Genomic DNA, 9,332 nt, shown 5'->3' on the forward strand with positions numbered 1-9,332 from the left:
ATTGACGCTTTGATATGTTTGTTACTCGGAGTGGTTCAGGTTGTCGTTGGAGTTCTCGTTTGTGCGTTGACACTTGGAACAGCCAGTCAGTTTGGAATGGGTCTGATTTCAGAAGGAGTGTCTGACATGATCAGTGGAATAGAGGGAATGGTAAAGGGCACATTCGATTGGGTGTCATGGGCAATATCTAAGAGCATCAGCATCGGGATCTCTTTGCTAACGGCTGGCTTTAGCGTTATCAAGAAAGCAGTTAGATCAGTATATAACGTGTCAAAAAGTCTTCTCAATGGTACAAAGTCTTTCTCCTCTGTTGCATCCAAAATCATCAAATCAGGAAAGGCAGGGTTTACTTCATTCAGAGGAAGTGTTCAGTCTGGTTTATCATCCCTGAGTAAGGAATCTTTTAAGTTTGCTATGAAAAACACAACTACTACAGCATTTAAACAGAATTTCAAACATGCAACTAAATATGCTATTCAGGAAATTGGGAAAAAGTCTGTGATCACAATCTTGAACTACGCAATGGATGAAGCACTTCAGAAAGTCTTTAAGGAAATTTTACAAGACTGTTTTAAGAATGATGTTTCTTCATCATTGAAGCAGAACAATAAACTGGATCAGACTGTTGTCGAGTTCATCAGCTCAGGTGTTCCGAAGGGTGCTTTAAAAAAAGAAAATTTCAGGATTGACCAGAAATATGAAAAACAATTGAAAGAATCAGTTGGAATGCTTTGTGAAGAGATAACTCCTCAGCTCGTACGAGACTGTACTACAGCACAGGAGGTTATCAGCAGACTCTCTGATGTGTGTGACGCAGCAACAGAGCTCATGGAAAAAGCGAAACTGTCAGGTGTGCTTGAAACAGCAAAGGTGGTTCTGAAAGTAGCCGAGTGCTCAACATGTCTCTGTCAAATATTGGGTGCCGTACCAACACAGGAGATAATAGACCAGAAATTTGTTCCTGAATTACTGGAGAGCATCAATGAGCTTCAGACAGAAATGACAAAGTATGACCACGATGGACGACACAATTTAAGTGATGTACAACGCCTTAAAGGTGAAGTTATACAGGAAATCGCTCAGAAGGTTTCTGAGCAATTCATCATATCCTGTTGTGAACATATGACTTCTTTAATGACCTGCACATTTAAGAATGAGTTAAACAGTGCAACAGAAAAGGCAGTGGAAAAAGTAATGCGCAGAAATAAAACTCAACGTTTCTTTGATGACCAGAGGGAAAAACACAACAATAGTTCTGCCAGCCACAAATAAGTGCAACAGCTGTCTGATGAGGATAAAACAAAACTGAAGCAGTAAACGGAAGATACAGTATGTGCAAAGCTGATCGGCCGACTACAGCCCTCGATGTGTAGGCTTAAAAAAATTATATGTTTAACTTAATTTACTTTTTTATGTCAACAGGTTCCACATAACTGGATTACGTCGAATTTAAGTAACATTATCTATTTAAAAAAACGTAAGATACTTGCATAAAGTTAATGCAATGTTGTTTCGTTGAATCAGATTAAGAGGCTTGTTTTTGTTTTAAATCATTAACTTGATTAAGTTTAATTATGCTAAAATGTACATTTTACTTCAAACCAATATAAAAAATCCAATTTTATTGATTAGTTACTCAATCAAAGCATTCAAGAACATTTTTAAATTTGATACAATTTTAACAATAATTCAGATAACTCAACAGAAATTCAAATTTAAAAATGTAACTACCCACTACCTAACCAAAGGCAACGCTTTTCTAAATAACGGTAACCACAAACTCAAAAATATAACAAACTCTACAAAACCTTAAAGATAAATGAACATTAAACAACAAGTGTTTCTTTTGACTGAAAAATGCATAAAATAACACTTATTTAAGAAAATAACTCTCAAAATGCAATCAAACGCAAAGCATGCTGGGAAATGTAAGTCCTCTGCCCAATTGTAACTATTTTATGGTAACACAACTCCTTTATGTTGTCCCAATATGAATGGATTCAGTTATTATGACTAAATATAAAAAATCATGTTGTGACCAAATTTTCCAAAAGATGTGTTAATTTAACTTAAGTAAGTTAAGTAAATTGGACAAGCATCAAAAATCTTTTTTTCAGTGTACGTGCTCACAAAAAGTAACCCGCTGGATGGAAAAGGAATTCACATTACTGTCGTTGATGAAAACGGAAAACTGATTGAGGAATTAAGGGGTGGATTCCTTAGCTGCACCTTGCTTCCAATTATTAATCAGCAAATATCTTCCAATAAGAACAATCATTTAAATATGATATTCTTCTGTATACTTCGTTCAATCTGGATCAGACTCTTGTCAAATTCATCAGCTCAGGCATTCCAAAAGCTGCCCTGAAAAAAATAATTTCAAAATTGACCAGAAATAATGAAAAACAAATAAAAGATTGTTGGTATGCTTTGTGGAGAGATAATTGCTTAGCTCATACAAAACTGTACAGGACAGGAAGCTATCAGCAGACTCACTGAGGTGTGTAACGCTGCAACAGAGCTCATGGAAAAAGCGAAACTGTCAGGTGTTCATGAAACAGCAAAGCTGCTTCTGAGAGTAACTGAGAGCTCAGCACATTTCTATCACATACTGGGAGCCATAATGAGATATTAGACAAGAAATTTGTTCCTGAATTACTGGAGAGCATCAATGAGCTTCAGACAGAAATGACAAAGTATGACCAAGATGGACGACACAATTTAAGTGATGTAAAACGCCTTTGAACTACAGGTGAACTACAGGAAATTGCTCAGAAGGTTTTTGAGAAATTCATCAAATCCTGTTGTGGACATATGACTTGTTTAATGACCTGCACATTTAAGAACGAGTTAAACATTGCTGCAGGAAACGTGGTGGACAAAGTCATGCGCAGAAATAAAACTCAAAGTTTCTTTGATGACCAGAGAGAAAAACACAACAATAAATCTGTCAGATGAGGACAAAACAAAACTAAAGCAGTATACAGAAGATAAATGCAAAGCAGATCAGCCCACTATAGCCTTCAATGTGTACCTGCTCACAAAAAGTAACCTGCTGGATGGTAAAGTAATTCATTTTTCTGTCATCGATGAAAATGGAAAACAACCGACTGAGGAACATCACCCGGGAACCAACAAATCATATTAAACGAGTCTAAAAAAGACCAACATCCATCACAGTAAGACATTATACATACACAAATAGAAATACATTCCAGTGTTGGTGCTTATGAACTTTGTGTATTGAATATAGATACCTTTTTAAAAACAGAGATGGATCACAGCTATACAGCGGCCGTTTTGACATTGTACAGGATGATGGCGAGATGATCAGCATCAACTCAGATGATCAGAATGGTCTCTATCAGGCTGTAGTACAAGCAACTGGCACGAAGACAAAAGACCCGAAGAAGGAAGCTTTGATGCTACGTGAGAAAGTGAAAAATGAGGTGAATACATTTAATTCATGGCTCAGATCTTTATGGAACAATGTGGGCACAACCTGAGTGCAAATAGACATATTTTAGTTGTAGATCTGCCTGAATTAAAAACCAAAAATAACACAGCTTATCAAAGTGCTGAGTAAGTCTTTCCATAGCCATGTTTAAGATACTGTAAGTGTTACAGAAATGGCTAGATGAAATTGCCATTACTGACCCATCGATCTACAGTGTTTCTCAGTGACGAGTGATAATTAAAAGTAAACAATAAAGTGTTTAATTTCACACTCTTCATTTCTCATTAGATCCAGACAAACCTTCAATCGTACATGCCGCTACTTATTCTCCAGAGAGAATATGACCTTTCTAACAAAACCCCAAGAAATACAGCCTAACTGGAGGAAGTAAAAATGAGACAAACACTGAATTATTCCTGAATTACTGGAGAGCATCAATGAAGCTCATTGACAGAAATGAAAAAGTATAACCAAGATGGACGAGACAATTTAAATGATGTAAAACGCCCTAAAAGAGAACTTCTACAGGTTATCACTCAGAAGGTTTCTGAGCAATTCATCATGTCACACAGGAACCAACAAATCAGCAGGCGATATAAAACTGAGATTAACCAAATCTGCAAAAGACCAACATCCATCACAGTAAGACATTATACATATACATATGTCTATAGAAATACATTTCAGTGTTGGTGCTTATAAACTTTGTATGTTGAATATAGATACCTTTTTAAAAACAGAGCTGGATCACAGCTGTACAGCGGCCGTTTTGACATTGTACAGGATAATGGCAGCATGATCAGCATCAACTCAGATGATCAGAATGCTCTCTATCAGGCTGTAGTACAAGCAACTGGCAGCATGACAGCAAAGTCAAAGAAGGAAGCTTTGATGCTACATGAGAAAGTGAAAAATGAGGTGAATACATTTAATTTATGGCTCTCATGTCTTGGAACAACATATACACATATTGAAAAAAAAAACTAAAATATTTTAGTTGTAAATCGCAGGTTGTACTTCAGACAAACACATAGAAGGAAGATAGACGTGTTTAATCTCACTCATTTACATTTATTCATTTGGCAGACGCTTTTATCCAAAGCAACTTGCAAGTAGGAGAGCATATAACATTTTGTCAACATGCTTAACAGTACCGTTAGTTTACAAGGCCATGCTACTAGGAGGATTAAAGCTGGAGTAAGCAAGGGAGAGAATGAACAACAATATATATATTTTTTTATTTACATATATATGTCTTATACACAAGACATAGACAGTTATTGGTAGGGTGAACACCCGTACAGCTTTGCATTGTACCGCTCAGCATTTTCACCCCTTGTCCCGCACGTCGCATATTGAGAAAATGTCTTGCATTTTCATCAGTCTGTTGGTTTTTAGTTGTCACATTAAGAAATCGTGTTCTTTAACCCGAAACGCACATGAGACGTTTGTTTGCGCCATTGCTTATTTAACAACGTTGTGCCAAAAGCAGCAACCCGAGTTCATACAAACGCAACTATTTTTTAAAGCCTGACTTTTATCCAATGGATGAGAAGACGGCAGTGAATTCAGTCGTCAATAGGCTGTGACATCCGTCAAAAATCAAACTGTTATGTACGAGTTATGTACAAACTATTTGTACGAGCTGAAAGGTAGAAAAAATTATAGGCCTATATGTCATTTTTTCATTCTGTTATTATATCACAGTTTTGCGCTAAATGTCCCACATTTGGTTTGTTGGGTGGGGGTCACCCTAGTTATTGGTTAGTCAAATAAATGAGAAACAGGTACGGTATGTTTTGAGTTGTTTTTTGAAAGTTGTGAAGGATGCTGCAGTCCGGTCGGAGGCTGGTACATTCCACCACAGGGGAACCGAATGAGTAAAGGATTTTGCAAGCGATTTGATGCCTCTCTGTGATGGAACAACCAGGCGTAGCTCATTTTCTGACCGAAGATGACGGGAGGTGATGTAGACCTGGAGCAGTGAGTTAAGGTAAAGGAGCAAAATTGCCGTTACCGTTCTGAAGGCCAGTGTCAGCGATTTTAACCGCAGGAAAGTTTGATTGTTGCTGATTGTCCGCCATTCTCCCTACATTGGCACAGCTGACGTGAGCGCGCTGATGACGTATGATGTCTGCGTGAACAGGGTGCGCAGTGGTATGCAAAATACATTGGCTGAAAATGTACACATGACCAGTCACAGCGTTCGGCCAGAACGTTTTGATTGGGCGAACATTTTTTGGTCCTAGGCCTTTCACAGACGATATATAATTATAAAAATATTATTTGACCACTATACTTCTTGATTGCTTATCAGGATGTAAAGAGATTTCCAACCAGCATGACAAAAATGTTTCTGGACAGGATCACCCACCCTGCCTTTAAATACAACAAAATATTTTAAATACAAAGTAGAACACAAACTGATAGTTTCAGGGAGCTGTCCATCTTGTTACAATTAATGATATTCTTGTGTGTAATTCCAGGTGAGAGCATTCGGTCTCTTTGTCCCGTTTTGTCTGATAATGGTATACGAAGCTATTACAAAGCAGGATAAAGAAACCTGGTGTCAGAGTACAGCTGAATCCTGGATCAGAACCAGCGTGAGCGTCTGGATAGGTGGGCTTCTCAAAATCAGCACGAGGACAGTGACACTGCGGAGTACGCAACGGTTCTGGAAGGATTAAAGTAAAAATGTTAAGGATTATTTAACCTCTTTATTGAATTTCTTTAGTGCCTCATGATGATGATGATGATGATGAACATGATGGCTAGAGAACATTGGATGATTAATACGCCACAGAAATCATTTTTCACTGCAAAAAAAATGTTAAAAAGAAAAGGCAGATCATTTTGTTTTTTTAAAGAATGTACATGCATGTGTTGGAGTGAGTCAAGGAGTAAGATCATTTAAAACTCAGAATCAGTCAAAATCTCTAAATATAATGTGTTCTGATCAGACTTGCATGATAATAATGATCAATTATGTGTTTTTAACAAAGCTTTAAGGGAAGCATGAATTGAATGCCAAATATTAGAATGTTGTTGATATGTGATTCTGAAACAAATGTATATAAATTATGAATGATACTTCCTATTGAAATACATTAGATTGAAAGTCGTACTGAGTGCACATTCGTGTACACGAATCAACAGATTTCATAATCATTTCATGAATTCCCATTATTAATAATACCATTAAATAATGATAGCTGTCTTGTAAATGTTTTTATAAAACGGTCAGTTCTGGTCCTTGATTCTAATTGATTGCGCCGCATTTTGTAACTGCTGACTGTATTACATAGCCTATGTATCACGTTGCCACCTGTTGTTGCATCAGGGTTGTTTGGCCTTGCAAAGCATATGGAATAACCGTTTTATAAAAGCAATAAGCCCCCCAAAGCAGTGGGCTACAGTGCATTTTATAACCGCTAAGGTTTTTTTTATAATGCCTCTTAGCTGTTATAAAATGCTCTGTTACTGCATTAGTTGAACACATGTTCGCAGTGTGCATCACCCCCTCCCGTCTCTCACTTTGTTTCCCTCTCTCTCTTATTATGTTTTTCAGTTTCACATAAAAATGGTTGTGTTAAAACAACACATCTCTATGTTATTTGTGGGACAACACATTTTGTGTCACATTAAAAGCAAAACACATTTTGTGTAAAAGTAACAAATCTACACAAAATGACACATAATGTGCTAAAAAAGCATAAGACAAACAATATATGAAATTTTAAGTAATTCACAACTCACTCTTATAATATGGTTACTGTTGGCAGGAGCACAGATGGGATTTTTTAACTGGGGGGACCAAGCTGTCAGCAAATGATTTCAACTCAGTTATTTTGGGTAATTTGGGCTTTAACTATAGTGCTCAAGTAGTTACTGACATAGATTTTGCAGGAACCTATGGAATCTTATGCTCTTTGTTTTCAGTTCTGGAGTCACCTTTTTATTACACTGAGACCTTAGAAAGCTTTTGGGGTTACTGGACTGAAATTCCAGAAAAATAGGTATATTGTAAGATTTGAACACATTTAAGTTCCCAGGAAGATGTCTTTTGTAAGAGCTAGCATCTGGATAAACCCAAAGATTTCTCAGACAACACTGAAATAGGACTGCATTAGTGAAAGAAAAATGTGATTTTTTTATTTATATGTTGATACAGTCAACCAGGTACAGCCAGGTTTTCACAGACATCTCAATAAAATATAAAGAAATAATAAAAAATATTTGTTTATAATTTGTGTTCTGCCAAAGATAGAAGGTCATACATGTTAGAAATGATATGAGGGTTAATAAAAATTTTTATTTTTGTTGTATCAACGCTGTAACGTTGGTTATGCTAATTTTTATTCCTAAACAAGTTTTCTCAACCTTTATTTTATAATAAACTAATGACTCTTGACTTTTAGCCTTGTCTGACCAATCTATAAATGTATGCAGACAGATACCTGTATGTGTCCCTCCCTAATGTGTAAAGATCTAATTTATTTATTTAGATGTGTTACCAAAGTCAATTATTATTAAAAAGATGCAGTAGAACACCTGGACCACAGATTGGTCAGCGATGCTGCAATATGTCATTCTTCACTACAGACTCCACTAGAAACACATATAAGTAAATGGGGAGATACACGTTTTTTGGACAAAACATAATCTACTTTTCTCAACCAGTTTTGATGACTTAAAATTATTGTCAGGAATTAATTTGGCTTTTTTATAATCGTGCAGACATCCATAGGTGAAGGGAATATAACTTATAGTTTGGACAGTATAAAAATCATGTCTATGGAGTGTACTTGTAAACAACATATTCAAGTATGCATGTGTGTTCATGTATGCAGGTGTCTATGCGTGTTCTGCATCTGGTATGTTGTACAATACGTGTAGGCCCAACCTTCATATATGTTTGTGTTTGATCTGCATTGTGTCACATTTAATAGATTTTTCCTTTCTTTTCAATTCAATTTTATTTATATAGCGCTTTTCACAAATTTAATTGTTGCAAAGCAGCTTTACATACATCATAATAAGAAAATGTAATAAAAATAATACTAGGGGAAAAATTAAAGAGAATATACAGTACGTGTTAAGATACGTGGTATTATTGCAAATTTTGCTCTATGCAATGTACACTGATGGATGGATCAGTGGATTGTCAGAAACTGTAAATTATTCAATCGAAGTATATTTAAATATAGTATTATATTAAATATTGTTATCAGGACAGGGAGCAAAAATTACAATATACCAGAACAATTTGCAATAATACCAAAACGTGCGGAAAATTATATATTTGTTAAAATATATTGAAGTGCATGTGTTTTGTTAAACGCAAGTTGTTTATATTTATGGATTAAACTAAATCAGCAGTCTCCCAGTGAGTAAGCCAGTGGCAAGGAACCAAAACTCCACTATAGATGTAGGCCCTATATGTGTATAAGAGTGGAGATGAACAGCGTTCGCCCATCCCTTAGGACCTTAGGACCGACTGACCCATGTTCAACTGCTGTTCACATGGAACCCTTCTCCACTTCGGCCTTCAAAGCTCTCGTTTGAATATTTGCTACTACCACCAAGATCTGCACCCGCGCCGTATGGGCCTGATGCTCCAGGGCCATCCATGTTCAGGGCTAGTTGATTCGGCAGGTAAGTTGTTAAACACTCCTTAGAGGATTCCGACTTCCATGGCCACCGTCTATGAATGTGACTTTGTAAATCCTACCCCAAAAAATGATCAGTATAACCAATGTTTACAGTTCTTGTACTAGGTCTCGCTAAATGTCTCTTCATCAGGAAATTATTGGTCCATTACTAGGAGAAATCAACTGTGTTGTGATTTAACACTTCAGGTCAACCACAACCATGA

The 9,332-nt window shown here is 36.4% G+C and overlaps 1 long non-coding RNA gene across 1 annotated transcript; it reads left to right on the plus strand.

The window, feature by feature from the left end:
• Positions 1–1,759: 1,759 nt before the first annotated feature.
• On the plus strand, positions 1,760–4,309 carry LOC130546508 (uncharacterized). The gene is made up of 4 exons (XR_008961780.1): positions 1,760–3,179; positions 3,272–3,449; positions 3,746–4,099; positions 4,180–4,309. It is a non-coding gene; the product is annotated as an uncharacterized LOC130546508 (long non-coding RNA).
• The last annotated feature ends 5,023 nt before the right edge of the window (positions 4,310–9,332 follow it).

This window comes from Triplophysa rosa, linkage group LG22 (assembly GCF_024868665.1).
Source record: "Triplophysa rosa linkage group LG22, Trosa_1v2, whole genome shotgun sequence".
NCBI lineage: Eukaryota > Metazoa > Chordata > Actinopteri > Cypriniformes > Nemacheilidae > Triplophysa > Triplophysa rosa.